Here is a 15,620-nt window from a genome sequence, read left to right as displayed (position 1 = left end):
TACCGCTGGTGCTGTTGATGCTGTTATTGCTACATTATAGTAATAGAACGCTCTTTCTGCTACGAGAAGATTCATTGTCACTAAGCTCAGCATTTTCATCTGGATGTATTATGATATAAAACCGGATGGAAGATTCGCTAGTGATACAAACAGCAAAACCGTTGAGCCAATTAACAAGATTAATGCACACGATCAACATTGCCGTTTTGTTTGCCCTGGATATATTGTTTGGCTTATTACTACTACCATTATGATTATCGTCGTTACTATTAACTGGAAAAAATGAATAATCTGCTTGTAGACTAGGTTTCTACTTGACAACAGTATTTGTCTCAAAACGTAATCAACTAGGAATAGGCCTAACCTGCTTACGAACCGTATCTCGGATGCTTCAGTGTGCCGACTCTGATCTTAAGGCTAGGATGTTTAGCTTCACAGGTTTGTTGTTCAGTAAAGCGGCGAGAATCTACGTGGAACCCCATACAAGCAGGGCAATCTTGAATTACGAATTTATCTCTAGGACACGTATGATTTTTTTAACCTTTCTGACGTTGCCTGTGAGGAGAATCCTATAGAAGTACTACGACCGTGTTTCTCTGTGTCTTTATGGGATCTGTAGCCATTTCCAATCTTGATCGATGAGTTATATATACATATATTGAATTTTGTCTATACATGCAAGCCGTGTTTTGTTTATTACAAGAAAGGGCAGAACTTTGCCAATGATAAAAATGGCAAATTGATTTACTGTTGATTAGTGAAGTGTTACGGAGTCATTTTCACGCATTAGATTTCCATCGAAGTGGTAACTGGTTATTGTCTCACTAACCTTAGTAGGCTTGCAGTTTGGCTAAGAGAATTAAGTCTGTGTCTAGGAAAAAGGCTATCTTCCAGCTCCTTGATTTCCTCAGCTTGAGCTTAGAGGCGCGACTTTTTTAAATGAATTTTACTTCGAAGCCTAATTACACGCTTTTTCAGAACTAGAGTAACCTACTTTTTTACACGCTCTGCCACTATACGGTACACTTCGTACTCGGTCAATATCTCTAAGTGCGAAGACTAAGGAAATGGCTATGAAAGTAACATCTTGATAACCATTATCAGTCGCTTACGTATGCGATTATCTAGCGTCTGTAGATTTCATATGTCATACGAATTCGAGATGGGACGTGTTTTTCGACGTCGTCATTATAGAAATACAGGAAAACATTAGACACAAAGCTTCTTTTTACTCTATTCCAGTTACTTTCTTCCAACGTAACGGATCTTACGCTTCTGGCACTGTACGAGAAACTTTTTCCCTTACATTTGTTTAATGTAAAATACTTATATCCGCTTATTTCTGTACTTAACGTATATGTTGAACGCCATATTGTTATAGCTTCGGTCGCGACCCCCTGACGGTAGCCATACGGCTCTGGCAGGCGTCCAACTCTCATGAAATAATAATTACCTCACTGATACAGATACGAGGCATCATTATAATACTGGACTCTAGTTGAGAAGTCGGCCAGTTACATTCTCAACCGTAGTGTGTGCGAATACCTTGATCCGATATTTCACCATTTCGTTTTTTTATAATTGGCTTCCACTGATCATAACAAATATATAATCATTGTACCATTATAGGAAGCTTTCAAAGCGTTACATGCATCGATTCATTATTATTATTAGTATTAAAAAGGCACTTTCGCCACAAACACATATCCATACTTACATAATTCCATCAAGCTTACAATTAACTAGCGTGATATTGGGTTCGTTTTTGTTTTTTTTTTTTGTATTTTACCCTGTTTTTCTATTTCGTATGTAGATCAGACCAACATGACGGTGATTGCCGTCAACTTTCAGCGTGAACTAGTTTTGTATCATTTCCAAGGAAGGAGATAAAATGACGATAGCATATGATATCTATTGAGGTATCTCCTGTACACTTGGGCAATTGTATGATGTAATCTGTTGTGAAGCAACGCGGTACGCACGGTGGCAGTTGATCATGCCAGTCCTCTCTGAGAACATTTTACTGGGATACAAAATCAAACCGCGGCAAAACGAGGCCGCCGTTAAATTTGGCTCGTATAAAACACAGTTACCTATGCAGCTGTCTCAAGAGAAAAATTTGCATGGCGCAATTTATCAAGTAGCAACTACATCGTAATAGCTTTACGTGATGATCACTCAGGATAGACGAACTTACACAATCATTGTTGACAAAACATTCCGTTTATTTAAGATGAACAATGGACAGTCTACGCTGCGAGGTGAAGGGGCGGCCGACGATCGGAGCATTGGCAAGACAATCAGATTTGCTTGATTACGCCCTACCTCACAGCATACTATAGTTATGTGAGAGAATCCCGAGTTATTTGTAATTGGATGTTTGGTCATTGCATCCCTTTTCCCTACCATGACTACGCTGCCCACGTCGTGCAAAGCGGTAACATTGCTGGGTTCCTCTTTACGCAAAATAGGTCTTCTACGCTGTGGACGCCACTACCATACGAATAGGGAAGACAACAATATCACTCGATGCCACGGCTCTGTTCATGCCACCTCTTCGACGTCCTCTGGAAGACAATTCATAAAGGAATAGAAAAATTCTTACGAACGAAAAGGAAACCAGGGAAATTGCGCTCAGACTCTGTGATAGCTAAGATAATCCGAATTTAATTTTGTGATTCGTCCCGCTACAAATAAAGCAGAAGACTCAATGCGTCATAGATGAATTCCTCATGCTTGCTTGACTTGTACGGTATCGCATTGTACTGCTCCACTGCCAACTGATTCTGGCGTTGGTTCCATTACTACGCGACAGTATCGTACTGATAATATTGGCCACAGCATGAGTGGCGTCTGTGTACCTCGTACGCAGCCACCTCGTCATTGGCGTTGTTACCGTGAATCGCGCGCGAACGAATGTCCACAGCAGCAGCAGTGTTAGAGGGAAATACAGGCAATGATTAATGGCTCACGATGGGATCGCTAATGGTGCAGCTATAGCTTTTTTAGCGTCCGTTGTTTGCTGCGCCGCCGGCAGGACGGGAACCAACTGCGTCAGGAACAGCATCATTAACCGCTCGAAAACAGCGGAGCATATATGTCTATGTATTGTAGTAAGCTACTAGCAGTTCTAGCGAGATCAAGGAAGCTTCAGTGCAGTAGGACACCTCGATAATGGTGAAAAAGGGCAGGTTTTGCTATGGAAAAAACGCGCACCTATTGCGTCGAAAAAGGCGGATCGTACTACCCTTCCGTTGCATTGCTACGGACCGCAGGCAAAGCAGCGTGTCCTGTTTCCTGCGCCAATCGTGTATGCCTCGTGTGCGAATACGTCTGTATGCGTCTATGTGCTGTCTAATTGCACCAATGCCAACCACTTCGTTTTCCTTTTTTATAGCAACGGCATAATCGAACACGACACGAGTTTCTGTATGTGGGAGCATTTCAATGTGTACCGTAAGAAAATGATCGTCTTTGACGAAGTGCTTGTGTCACTTAATGGTTCCTGTGGACCTTGTAGAAAAAATCATTATTTTAACCGCAGCCTCCGCGGTCACAATATCATTAACGAAGGAATGGCGTGTGTTTTCGTGTCAACCTGAACCCATTTACACTACCGAGTATTGGGTTGGGGGCGATGACCACAACGGTAACTACCGGAGTGGATAGAGATCACAGACCATTTCTACAGTTCGGAATCCTCGATCAGCCGACGTTCTCGGTCAACCGGTGAAGGTGGCCATTTCCCGCATTCGCACGCCGGTGCTGCGAGTCCAACCTCACACACATTTATTGCTGAACTCTGCTTGTTGTTGTTATTAAGATATAGGTAAGCGGGTGTACCTATCGGCAAAAATGATCCTACGTAGCGCTTACGTTCAATAAATGTAAACCGGAGCATAATGCACTGGGGTCCGCTCCATCTTTCGAATATGGACTGTGAAACGCTGATTTTCTTTTAGCGGCTGTCCTTGCGTTTTAGGAGCACCTTAAGGACATAACTTGGCTGAGGTGTAGATTCGTTATTATTCGTTATAGAAGAAGTATGAGTTAGACGCAAGTTGACAATGCTTTGTAAACATCTACGCTATCTCCAAGCTGATTTGAAAAACCTAGTTACGAGCTTCCGTAGTCGTCAGACTCCTTCCTATTCCGAACGGGCAGATAGGGCTGTTTTGATCTGCCAGTAATATTTCGTCCAGTCGCTAACGAACAGACACGAATCAAAAAACTATGTAAGCTGCAATTCTCAGATCAATCAAAAACAGAGCTTGGCGCCATTATTACATCTGCGATTGTAGCAAAAGAACGATATGTACAGACACGTACAGAGACCTTGTGTACTACTGCGACGTAAGCAATTTTTTGCAACCAACAATTGAGCCCAACTGACCATTTAAAATCAATGATCTTAAATGATTGATCGATTAAATTCTGGCTGTGTCAATTCATATAAATGCTTGAAAAAAAATGTAGTGAACAGATAAATTCGAAGATCAATGCTAAAGTTCCTTACCGCAGATCGCAGTCATCCCTGGAAATCCACTAACATTGGAATTTTTTTTTAAGGTTTCAGACATTTTATAGTCGTCTAGACTCTGCAGCAGATTTTTGGCGAAGTCTGCGAATTGCGTTATGAGTACGGACGAATTACGGAACGTCTCGCCTCCAATTTTCATCACCGTATCCGACTAGAGGGGCCCATTAGGGGGGCCATAGTTCCATCACAAAATTGGCATGCGAAAGCAGCATCGGTAGCAGCACCAGCACACGCAGAGAAAGGTATGAACACGATTTTAACGTCTCAACACCATAGCTCGGCTATATGCAGCAACGATATGTATAGATTCATGTGGGTCCATCCACCTTATGTTAGCACTGACAGAGCACAAAAAAGGCCCTGCTGAGCGGGCCTACTCCCATCATCGTGTTTGAATACTTTCCATTCGATGGCTGGAGGCGACGAAGCGATGTTTGAACGCTATCGAAAATCAATCATGCTTCGTGAGCGGGTCCAGCTTCTGGATACCCGGAGCCTGCCTACGCGGAAGGGAGCTCGCAGACTCTATTCGAGGGAGAAACGGATTCAGCCGCTCGTATCTCCGCGCGCACTAACCGATGCGTCTACGTAACTGGTCGTGTCCCATGAGTTAGATAATAGTAACTGATAGCGCTAATATTCTATAATGTTGAAAAAATTTTTACTGACGTCATAAACGGAAACGAATCGGGTAACAACGAAACGACGGTTTTAGCGGTATCGTTAATGATTTACGAAATATGGTTGTCCGTCGCACATGTCCTTTCCGCTATCTATGAAGCTTGTCGAGATCGTTATTTTCCGTCTCAACAATTCTGAAAAACGTACTTGTTTGTATGAGAAATACACTTTCGCTGTATAAATGAATGCACTAAAAAGTTTAAGTTCACCAATTTTGAAATCGGTGTGAGGCTATACGGGAGCTATTGATCATGACAGACATGAGCAAACGCATAAAGTAATAAATGGCTTTAACTTATTGGCCAGGTGTTGCAGAAGTCTATGGAAGATCAAAATGAAAATTAGGATTAGTTAGGCACAAATATACTATGTATCGATTGTGATGCTTCGACCGCACTCGAAAGCGACATTATTTCACTATGACTAATGGTAAATTAATCATTCTATATATAAAATTATAGCGTCCTGAAGATTTAGGTAGCAGGTCGTGCGCTTAAACGTTTTCAAACTTCTCGAAGCCTTAAGTCCGTTCTTGCGAGACGAAGACCATCATAGTATACGTTTTTATTGATAGCATAACTTAGAAACATTTCACACGTAACAGATACACGTAAAAGTATCCATTTAGATTCTAGCTTTAATGAGTGACGATGCAGAATCGAAAGATCTATACGCAATCATCTGATGTCGTCAGATGTAATCCGGTGCACAAGAACAGTCTTTCGAAGAAGTGCATGTGCACGTGTCTGCAAAACACCACTAGATAGGAAACAAGTAGAATCAAAAGTCTCTAAACAGAAGCTTGTTTTTGCCCCCCGAAGGACCTACCGGCCTCTGCAACCTAGCATAGATTCCCTTGTTGACACATGTGCATCGAATGAAATAGTTCTCTTAATAGCTAGCATGATATCAGGACACATAATCCGTTATGCTTCATCAAATGCCATTAATCGTGATCTGATTCCCAGGAGGTCTGATCCCTGATCACGATTCTCGTCGAGATAGATCGAGTAGTTTAACTTTAGTTGAGCGTCGTGGGCCACTCGGAGATCTCTAGTCAATGGCGACTAATTGTTTACACACACACACTCACTTTATGACCAGCGATTACTGGCAGTTACTTACTATTGAACAAGTACAAGTATAATACTTTCAGAGCAACACCGGTTAATCTCGTTATTAAGTATCTGAGATTCTATCCGACAGAGTTTTTACGTACATGTTTAGATAGACTATTTGAGAAGCATGTAACTATGCCTCGAACACTATATCAACACCCGTTGACTGCTGCTACGGGCACAAAATATGGATCTTTGTAGTCATGGATTGAATAGTTTTCTTCACATTATCGAACTTGAACTAGTAGGTATCACAGATCACGGGTTGAGCATAGTGAACTCGATGCGTTAAATAGAATTATCTGATTTTTTTTCCCAGCAATAATTCTCGGTTATTAGGCGCTCTCTCCTGCATGGCCTGTAACCCTATGTGCTAAACACCTATACTCTGTAACGAAATTTTTAAAAAGCACACGTTTTTAAAATAAATTTTATATTAGCATCACTTTCAAGCTGCATTCGCTGAGAGCGAATGCATGGGGATTATTTGAAGCTCCAAGTGAGCGTCTCTGAACGCAGTCGTTTTACCAAATAAACACCTCTTGAGGTTTTTTGAGAGAACAGGCCTGTTTGGCCGCGCAGTGCGATCCAGTCGAATAGTGTACTATAGTAGCAAAGCGTTCAGTCAATCGGCGCCAGATCGGCAGGTCCGGAAATCAGCAGGGTCACTAGAATTACGATGGTTTACATCGTAATTCCAGCCAACAAGAACTTACTTTTGCTTCGAATTGCAAATGACTAAACTCCCATCGGTACGTAACACTTGCGCGATAAGAACTTCCGTAACCAAATGGATGGCTTGCCATTTTAGTACAGTGGGTAGTTTGCAGGCGGAAGCATAATTTTATGCCTGCATAAAAAAGCAAGTTTTACTTTGCACTGAAGATTTTACCTAGTAAACGATAGACCTATTAGTGACCTATTAGTCAAACTGACCAAGCGCTTATCATAAAAGTGTTCCTTCGTATAACATAAATTAGATATATATAATATTTTTCTGATGGAAAATAAACGATTTTTTGACATTGTCATACGATACTGCAGTTGTAAATTCGTCGTAGCATACACGAAGTGGACGGAGTTCGTAGGTGCGGTTGTTTGTGACCATCCTCAATTAAGGCTTAGATGGAGATTCACCTAGTCCGATCGCTGTCTGATTTGTTTCGGAGAAGATCAGAAACTGCACGACGACATTTCGTGACGATTGTTCGTACATATACTATGACACGTAATACCTGAGCTTCGGATCGTGCTCAATTTAGTTTCTTTAAATTGAACCTTCCCCTTTCAAGTTATTCTGTGCTCTGCCAAGTTAGTAGAAATCTCGCTCAGTACATCCTATACCCGAGAAGATTTCATCTATCAAAGCTCAACCAATTTCTGTGCCGTGTCTGCATAGTAAGTGCAGTATTCCGAAGCCGTATGGTTTCTTTTGCTTACGATTAGTGTGTTTTCCATCAGCACCAAGTGTGTACAGAACGCCAATGTGGTTTTCCGCACTTTGAGCTTGCGATATTTGCCCTGTCGGCCAGCACACGGCTCAAGGTACGTGGACATAATGAGCCTATTTCGTTCGTCAGGCTGCTGACTCGGATTCGGGCGCCGCTACTGCCGACGAGTCGTCCTTTCGTCGGCCGTACGATGCTACTAACAGACCATTGCTAATGACACTGCCTTCAACCCCTGACCAGCATTACCTTGTCGAAGCTTTATAGCCATGAAGTCCCAGGCTCCGGCTTAGACGCCGCGGACATCAGCGCGTACTTCGTATTGGTTCTGCCGCCATTGATCCATGAAAGGGAGTCTGGACAGTTAAAGCAAGGTTGAGAAGGATTCATATGATTAAATAATGTGCTGACATTTTATTGCTGTCGTCGTTGGATTAGACAACGAGCGTAGTCCATGTCGACCTTATCGGAGCTCCCTATTCCTGCTTATCTAGCCATTTCAGAAACCGGCAGTAAGATAGTCGAGCAACCGTCAATGGGCGACAGAGCTATTAGGTTGGACGTACTATCCATCGATCCAAAGAAAAAGTAACAGCATCCCAGCCAATGATAGTACTTAGTACTGATCAACAATGCACCAAAATGAGCTCTGTATGGCAAGACGTTTCAAACTGAATATCATCTTTCATGTAATACTATCGTCTGTGGCCAGATCTGCGATATGTGTGTAGGATCTAACAGTCCGATGGCGTAAGCGGTAAGCGTCAGTGGAGACATTTTTTGTCCTCAATGGCGATAACTTCAAATAGCATCGGCGTGGTTCCTTCTATTCCCGCCCGCAAGCGCCGACCTTTCCGCGTAATCTTGTCCGTTGTGAACGTCGTACAATGCACAGTTATTGTCGTATAGCTGCAACAGTGTTTATGCGATCTATGCCGTACTACTAGAGCAATCTGTGAGGTCTATTTTTCGTGCTGCTGATAGCACATAGGGACATGTTCTATTACGTTACGTCGATGATGTTTCCGCAGCACCGCCTAAATAAAATGGGCTATAATAAATGTTTCGATAGAATATGTTATACACGCACAGCCATATGTTCTTAGTAGTCGTTCGGCCTAAATAGGCGCGAGAGACGCAGAAAAAGGTTTAACAGAGGAGTACTTGTATTATGTTCAAGCGCTTGGCTGCTGCAATAAGTCGCGCAACGTATAGCCAGCGCCTTTACAATAGAATGATAGGATATGGTGACGTCGTGATGTTGCCCTTTCGATAGCCATTCGTTGATACTGATATTGCAGGCAAGCAATAGGAGGTTCGAGGAGATCCACTCAATGGCTGGATTTTTTGGGGACATCTGCGGCTATAGTAGTTCAACATTGACTCCCATCGGTATCACTATGGTAGTTTCGCACGACTATCTACGTCCGCGCTTCTCCCAGAAATCCGTTCGCTGTTTACAGCCTCTGCCGTGTAAAACTGGCCCATGAAATCGGCCGACAAAAAGTCACGCAGCGGCCGTACAAGCTAGAGGTTGATCTAATGAACGCTCGAGACAAATGATAGGGCCTGCTGCGTCTCAAAAACCTAATGATTTTGTAATATGAACATGTATGTAGCTATCCAGTTCCGATTTGGACACTGAACTAAATAGTGTCGAATGTAATAGAAGGGGGTAGGATCAACGGGAGGCAAATAGGAACTGCAGTTAGATAATTAATAGCGTTGCATATGAGATATCAGTAGAGGCTAACACACAGCCGGGGTAAATACAGGCAGCAGATCCTGGTACCGAGTCCAATTCTGTATTCGGCCCATAACTTGATTAGCGAAGCTCGATACCGTCAAGTTCTACTTCATTACTGGTACCGGTAGTGAATTACTATAAGAATGTTGGATACAAAGTTGCCAAGCAAGATCTTGGACAGAAGAACCTGATTTTTTGGATTATCTAAGTAAACCACTATCACGTTAGTTATCTTGGAAAAATTACATTTTGTATGGCTTTTGAAATCCCAACAGAGGTATCAAAACACGACGAGAAACGGCATGTCACGTTTTCGCTTAAATTCAGACGAACAGTAAATAGGCAGCCTTGAATGATACATGCAAATAGCGTCCTACCATCATTCCCAGTGCGCGCTTATTCTTGTGTATCCATTGAGACCTTGTTGTGAATACATACTCTATTCGTGTGTGAGAAGGGAATACGTAATTGAACCGTGGGATACATTACTTATGATTGGTATTGACACAGCCCATATCGACGGGTTCAGATAAACGGACGATGTAATATTGCCCAACATAAACGGCCGATACAAAACAGGCTTATATTTACTTGGGTCAAACTGAAGGAAAGGAAACGCACAACATCAGCTGGTAGTAGAGGATGAATGCTGAAGATTCACGTTTACAGCATACACGCCAGCTACGACAAGATCATCATTAGACCCTATAAATGTGCCGCTCTTCGTTCGTTTATCTAGTTTTCAGTTCACTAGCGTACTCTAGATGGCACAGGTTGTTTTACCTATTCGCTACGTAGTCATGTTGGCGAAAGCATTCGGGAAGCGATAGCGTTTAGAATCTTAGAAGTGTTCCTTCATTATGGCTGTGCCAGTCTTTGACTGGCCTATGATTCGACTGCCAAGATACCCTCAAACACACACCTAATCTACCACGGGCGTATGTTCGTACTGTAGATACTTAGTCACTAAAATAAAGCTCGTCTACCTCAAAACCTCGCAGCCCATTTATAATCATTTGATTCCTGGGCGATTAGTACGCATTACGCAGACAACCACCCACGGCACAAACTATCTGCGATGTCAGTGGCGCTCATAAGAATGAATCGCTCCAAATCAAGGTAACCACTTGTACTGAAGAAGCGATAACGAACGAAAAGACAGAGCGGCAAGTCTGTCGCAGAAGGACGAGCTTTCATAATGAGCTAGGGAGCTGTGACGAGCTGGCACGAAGTGCGGGGCCTAGAAGAAACAAAAATGTCGTCGCATATCGTCAGCGAATTGCCGAATCAACGGCCAACTGGTTGAATGAATTACTGGGTCTCGGGAGCAGTAACAGAGCGCGCATGGCCCGAAGCAACTGTTCAGCTGATACTGCCCTGTCATTGAATAAGTAGTAAATAGTAGACGGCCAGTGTTGGTCGTTTTTTGAGGAAAAAGAACGCGAATCATTTCTTTCCAGAAATGCGCACCTCACGGCGTCGAGGTCGGCGCAAAGGATTGGCCTGTTATTGGTACTAGAAATGCTCGTTCGGCTGTTGCTAGAGCGACTGTGGTTATTCGACAAGCACGACACGGGACGAGACAATCGCTACGTTGACATACAGACTATAGTCTAAGACAGTGGCGGACACCGACGGAGACGACAGTGATACCCGCGGCGGCAGCAGTAGCAGCTACTTGTTTTGTCGCCGTCGGGCATGGAGGCGTCGCGATGGCCGCGTCTGCCGTATGTGTACGAAACGTGCGCGGCGGGCGATGCCACAAACAACAAATTTGAATGAATATGATAATGTGTGGTTATGCAGAAGCCATCGGGGCAGCGCCGACGCACTTGCATATGACAGTGCCGTAACACCAGCCATAGCGGTGGCGTTGGCAGTAACAGTTGGCTTGAAAATCGCTGGTTGAGGCGGCGTTGAGGGTAAGAAACCCGCGTATGGATAATGGTCGACGGGCTGATGTTTGACATCGTCACCTTTCCCTTAGACACCGACAGTGACGACAACGCGCGCGCGCGCGCACGCACGCACACACACAAAAAGCCGATTGCTTGCAAGTAATAACAAGGAAGAAGTTACAAAGGAGGCTATGGCAATGACAGCCGTAACTGGGGGCTACTTCTACTAACAATAGTAATAGCAGTCCGGCTAAATGTAGCCCAAGCGAAGGTATAATAATCCGCCGGCCAAAAGCGTTACTGGCGCTAGCTACTTTGGTGGCCGTTTTATCTATTCCGCGTAAGGAAACCATTTGTGCTGTTGCTGCTCAGGGAGAAAGAAGTCAGGAAATAAAAAAATGAAGGGACTCGCAAGGCGCAGGTCGCGAATCAATGCTGTTTAGTCGCCCAGGCAATACCAACTTTAGTATTCGTATAATTATTCATATCACTAGCAATATTATTATTGTTATCTACTACTGCAATCTGCGCCGTGTTGACACTGGCGAAGCGGGTATTAGTCGAATACACTGATGGGCGTTCGATTCGAATGAGGCGGAAAAAAAGAGGGATTTTCTCATATTCATGAGTTTCCTGTGTACCTGCTGTGGTTGCTACAACATATATACCTGCCTACTGCTTGCAGATCGCTGTTTGTTTGAGCCAACAAAAAAAAAAAAAATGTATGGCTTGTTCGCGAATGCAGGCAACAAGTGCCGGCCTCGAGTCTTCATTCCTGAGGCTTAAAATAACGCCCATGTGCACGATGTTATTGAAGTCGAACCCTGACTGTATGCCAATGATAATCATACCAATGACTATAAGCCGCGATAGCGGTGACGTTGACAATCGAGAGTGACGATAGGGAAAACGTTTTGTTCCCTTTTGCTATTATTACGAGTACTATGCTATGCATAGTCTTGCAACGGGGGGTGCCGTATAGAACGGTCCGTCGCGGCACGGAGATGAGCTTGACACAAATTTTCAGCCAAAGAATCGCCGACCACTGCTCTGATCCAACGGAAAGTTCTACGTACGTACGTACGTACGTACGTACGTACACATGAAGTGATAACCGATAGCTAAGTAGAGCGAAGCTAGGAACTTGCCGTTGTTAGCGATATCTTTGTCTCCGCATTGTCGAATGGCTTACTGAGCACGTCGTTTTATTATCAAAGGGAATCTGGCAGTACAGGCAGGTACTTTTGTTGCGGCGCATATATTTATTTTGCCATATAGTTTGACACCTGAAGAATAGTCGCAATATATGGCTTGTGGGTAATAGGTAAACTAGAGAAAAAAAAAAACAAGATGACGTAGGCTGTATTGTGAAACAGAGTAGTCAATAATGAATAAGTACAATTTAAATGCCTTCGCTTTTAACTTACGAAACGAAATATTAATACTTGTTGCATTGCTAGCCAAATCTGCCAAATTGTTGCAGCTTCACGACGCTGCAGGTAATGTATAACACCTACTTTGCTTGAGTCCTAAACTCTTATGCTGTACCTGCTGAAAAACACGAAACGCTAAACGCTACACGAACAAGTTGCTATTAGTTGTCAACTTCATAGACATTTTAAGAGTATTCTTATATTCAGATCGCGCTTTTGACGAATTGCACACTACATAATGTTTAAAATAACTATTCGGCACGTGTACATTCGGGCGTAAGATCGGTCACTTCATATACGGTACAATATCAAATCTTTAATTTCCTCTGCTGTGCATGGAACAATCGATTTGTCTATATTGGATTCTTTAAGCAATGAAAGGCCACCTGCTTGGTGCTAGGCCATTTCATGCACAAAATGTACCCTGTTTTGATAGGTCATCTACCGATAACATTACGGGTTATTCATTTGGGTGTTAGAACTACTTACGTCTTCGCGTTCAGCCAAGCTTTGATGTCATTCGGCCACCAGGCAGTCTTTGACTTGAGAGAAGCGAATGAACTTCACCGCTGGCAACGGTAACCACGAGACGCCGCTCCCGGACCTCGATTCAACGTCAAGCTACATTGATGGCTTTGTCCGATTTAGCCTAGAAGAATCCAGGACAGATTCTGGGTAGAGGTGCACTTGGTGAAGGCTGTAAACAGAGGATCGAAGGTAAGGCGTGCCATACATCAAACCGCTATCCAGCTAACACTTCGTTTATGTGGCGGGCCAACAGCGCCTGCTTGATATCGCTCAACTGAAGTGACGCATGAAGCCGTTACGACCCAAGCCAATGACCAACGATCGAAAAGGCTCAAATAGCACTCACTTGTAGCCTGACTGACTCAGGCGGTATCGGTTAGGCGAATTTATCTTTTGAGAGTAATTTTTATAAACTCTGGTAGTCTAACTAGTCTTATTTGTGTCAATTATACTATATGTACCGTCCACAGCAAACCTTTCTATAGATAGGAAGGAGCGGTCGAATATGGTGTATTTTTAGAAGTGTGTACGATGTGATGACTAGCATTTAGCGTTGGGCTTTTCTAAGTGAAAAATAGTTTTCTTCTAGACTGACTGCCTGCTTTCTTTGCCGGGATAGAAGAAATGTTTTGGAAGAAATCGAGCCTCCCATAGCTAGTCCAAAGCCGATCTCTTTGTCTGCAACCCGCAAGTAGCAGCAGGACCGATAAAATTCAGCTGGGTATTTAAAGCAGCTAGGACCGACAGCATAGCCTCATCTACAGAATACTGAATTCTCTTGACAAATAAGTTCGGAAACCTATATTACAGAACTCGTTTGTCTACTTCGGCAGATTCGACAGGGATAATCGCCGTAACCTTATTGGACCATCAGGTACAGATCACATCGAGGATGAATATAGAGCATATCGGTAAGCAGGCAGGCATTCCAGTGACTCTGTAGACAGCACACTACAGTCATACGGCCAATTCGGCAGATTGATCTATCCTCTAGGCCGGATTCTGGCAACAGGTAAAAGAAACGTATGCGCACAGATAGAGTTATCATTGTACATGTTGGATACTATAAAAAGACTGGAGCGGCCTAGGGCTATATGGCTGCCCATATTTCATCGTACCAGCCGGCTACGGTCGGGCTCGCCTCGGGTATTCGACCCGCATACTTACCCCAATGGTCTGTCTCTTAGTTCATCGCCTGTGCACTTCAAGCCAACGGGGCAACGGGAAAGGCAGTCAGAGCAAAAATACACCAGTCTACTCGGCGCTATCTCCCGTTTGTTTCTCTTGTTGATCGATCGCTATATAGGCAGGTTCCGTAACCTGTTGATGCCCTGCCCCCTTTACAGGAGGGGGACGGGGCAGAGGGTTCGGCGTGTGACGTTAGCACGTCCGACGACTATGTAAGTTTCGTCATGGCCAGTGATTGGAGTCACATCAATTAATCATATTCTTCTTAAATACAAATATATTCAATATGTATGGCGTAAATCGCGTAGTTTGTGTGCCGTTCCTGCTTTATAATGCCTAACGCATCTACCGAACGTTACCTAATACTTTTATCCGTAGCTTTTGGTGCATATTCGGTAACGGCCTCTATAAAAAGAATTAGTAGAGGCAAATATGTTGGATGCAATAGCGTTGTTACATATATAGATATACATCGATCACGAATAAATCATAAATAGGCTGCGAGTTAAGGATTCTAAAATGATCCGAAAGGAACTACTAGCAGGATAAAAAGAAGATGCTGCATCGCGATTACTAAGTGATTATTGTTGCGACGTATCACAGAATAAGCATCCTTACCGCGAACCAGATCGGTGGGTATGAGTCCCACGTCAATTTATGTCCTGATACATGATTTTATTGTAATTTCAATATATTGAGTATTGTGACTGAAGTGAGTTGTTATTTCTTGGGGATCCCGTGGGGTAGTATGGTATATTAAACAAGGGGAGAATCGGATTGATTCATACTCAAGTAATTTTGCTTCGTGTCTCAACAAGCGTCAGTCAAGATAGTGTCGAGATATGTGAGAGAAATGTATCGAAATCATCTAATGTACTGCAAATTTTGATGGGGTTTCAAACTTCTATATAGATCTTGACGATTTAATTTTTTTTTTATTTTTATATTTTATATTTAAAAGAGAGGACATACTGCAAGACGTATTAAGTGTACTCGTAAGCCGCACGGCTGGCTGAAGGCAGCGAGCGTCCATTGTTCG

At 43.3% G+C, this 15,620-nt stretch overlaps 1 protein-coding gene across 2 annotated transcripts in view; it reads left to right on the top strand.

Annotated features, from left to right (window-relative positions):
- LOC111242872 (uncharacterized) overlaps positions 1 to 15,620 on the top strand; it is a 50,066-nt gene that overhangs the window by 1,657 nt on the left and 32,789 nt on the right. For both annotated transcript variants that reach the window (XM_086976618.1, XM_022787789.2), the window contains exon 2: positions 4,570 to 4,782. The gene's annotated coding sequence lies outside the window, so the exon portion shown is untranslated. The remainder of the gene's footprint in view (positions 1 to 4,569; positions 4,783 to 15,620) is intronic.

This window comes from Varroa destructor, unplaced genomic scaffold (genome assembly GCF_002443255.2).
Source record: "Varroa destructor unplaced genomic scaffold, Vdes_3.0 BEIS01000001.1, whole genome shotgun sequence".
Classification (NCBI taxonomy): domain Eukaryota; kingdom Metazoa; phylum Arthropoda; class Arachnida; order Mesostigmata; family Varroidae; genus Varroa; species Varroa destructor.
This window is presented reverse-complemented; position numbering and strand designations above follow the sequence as displayed.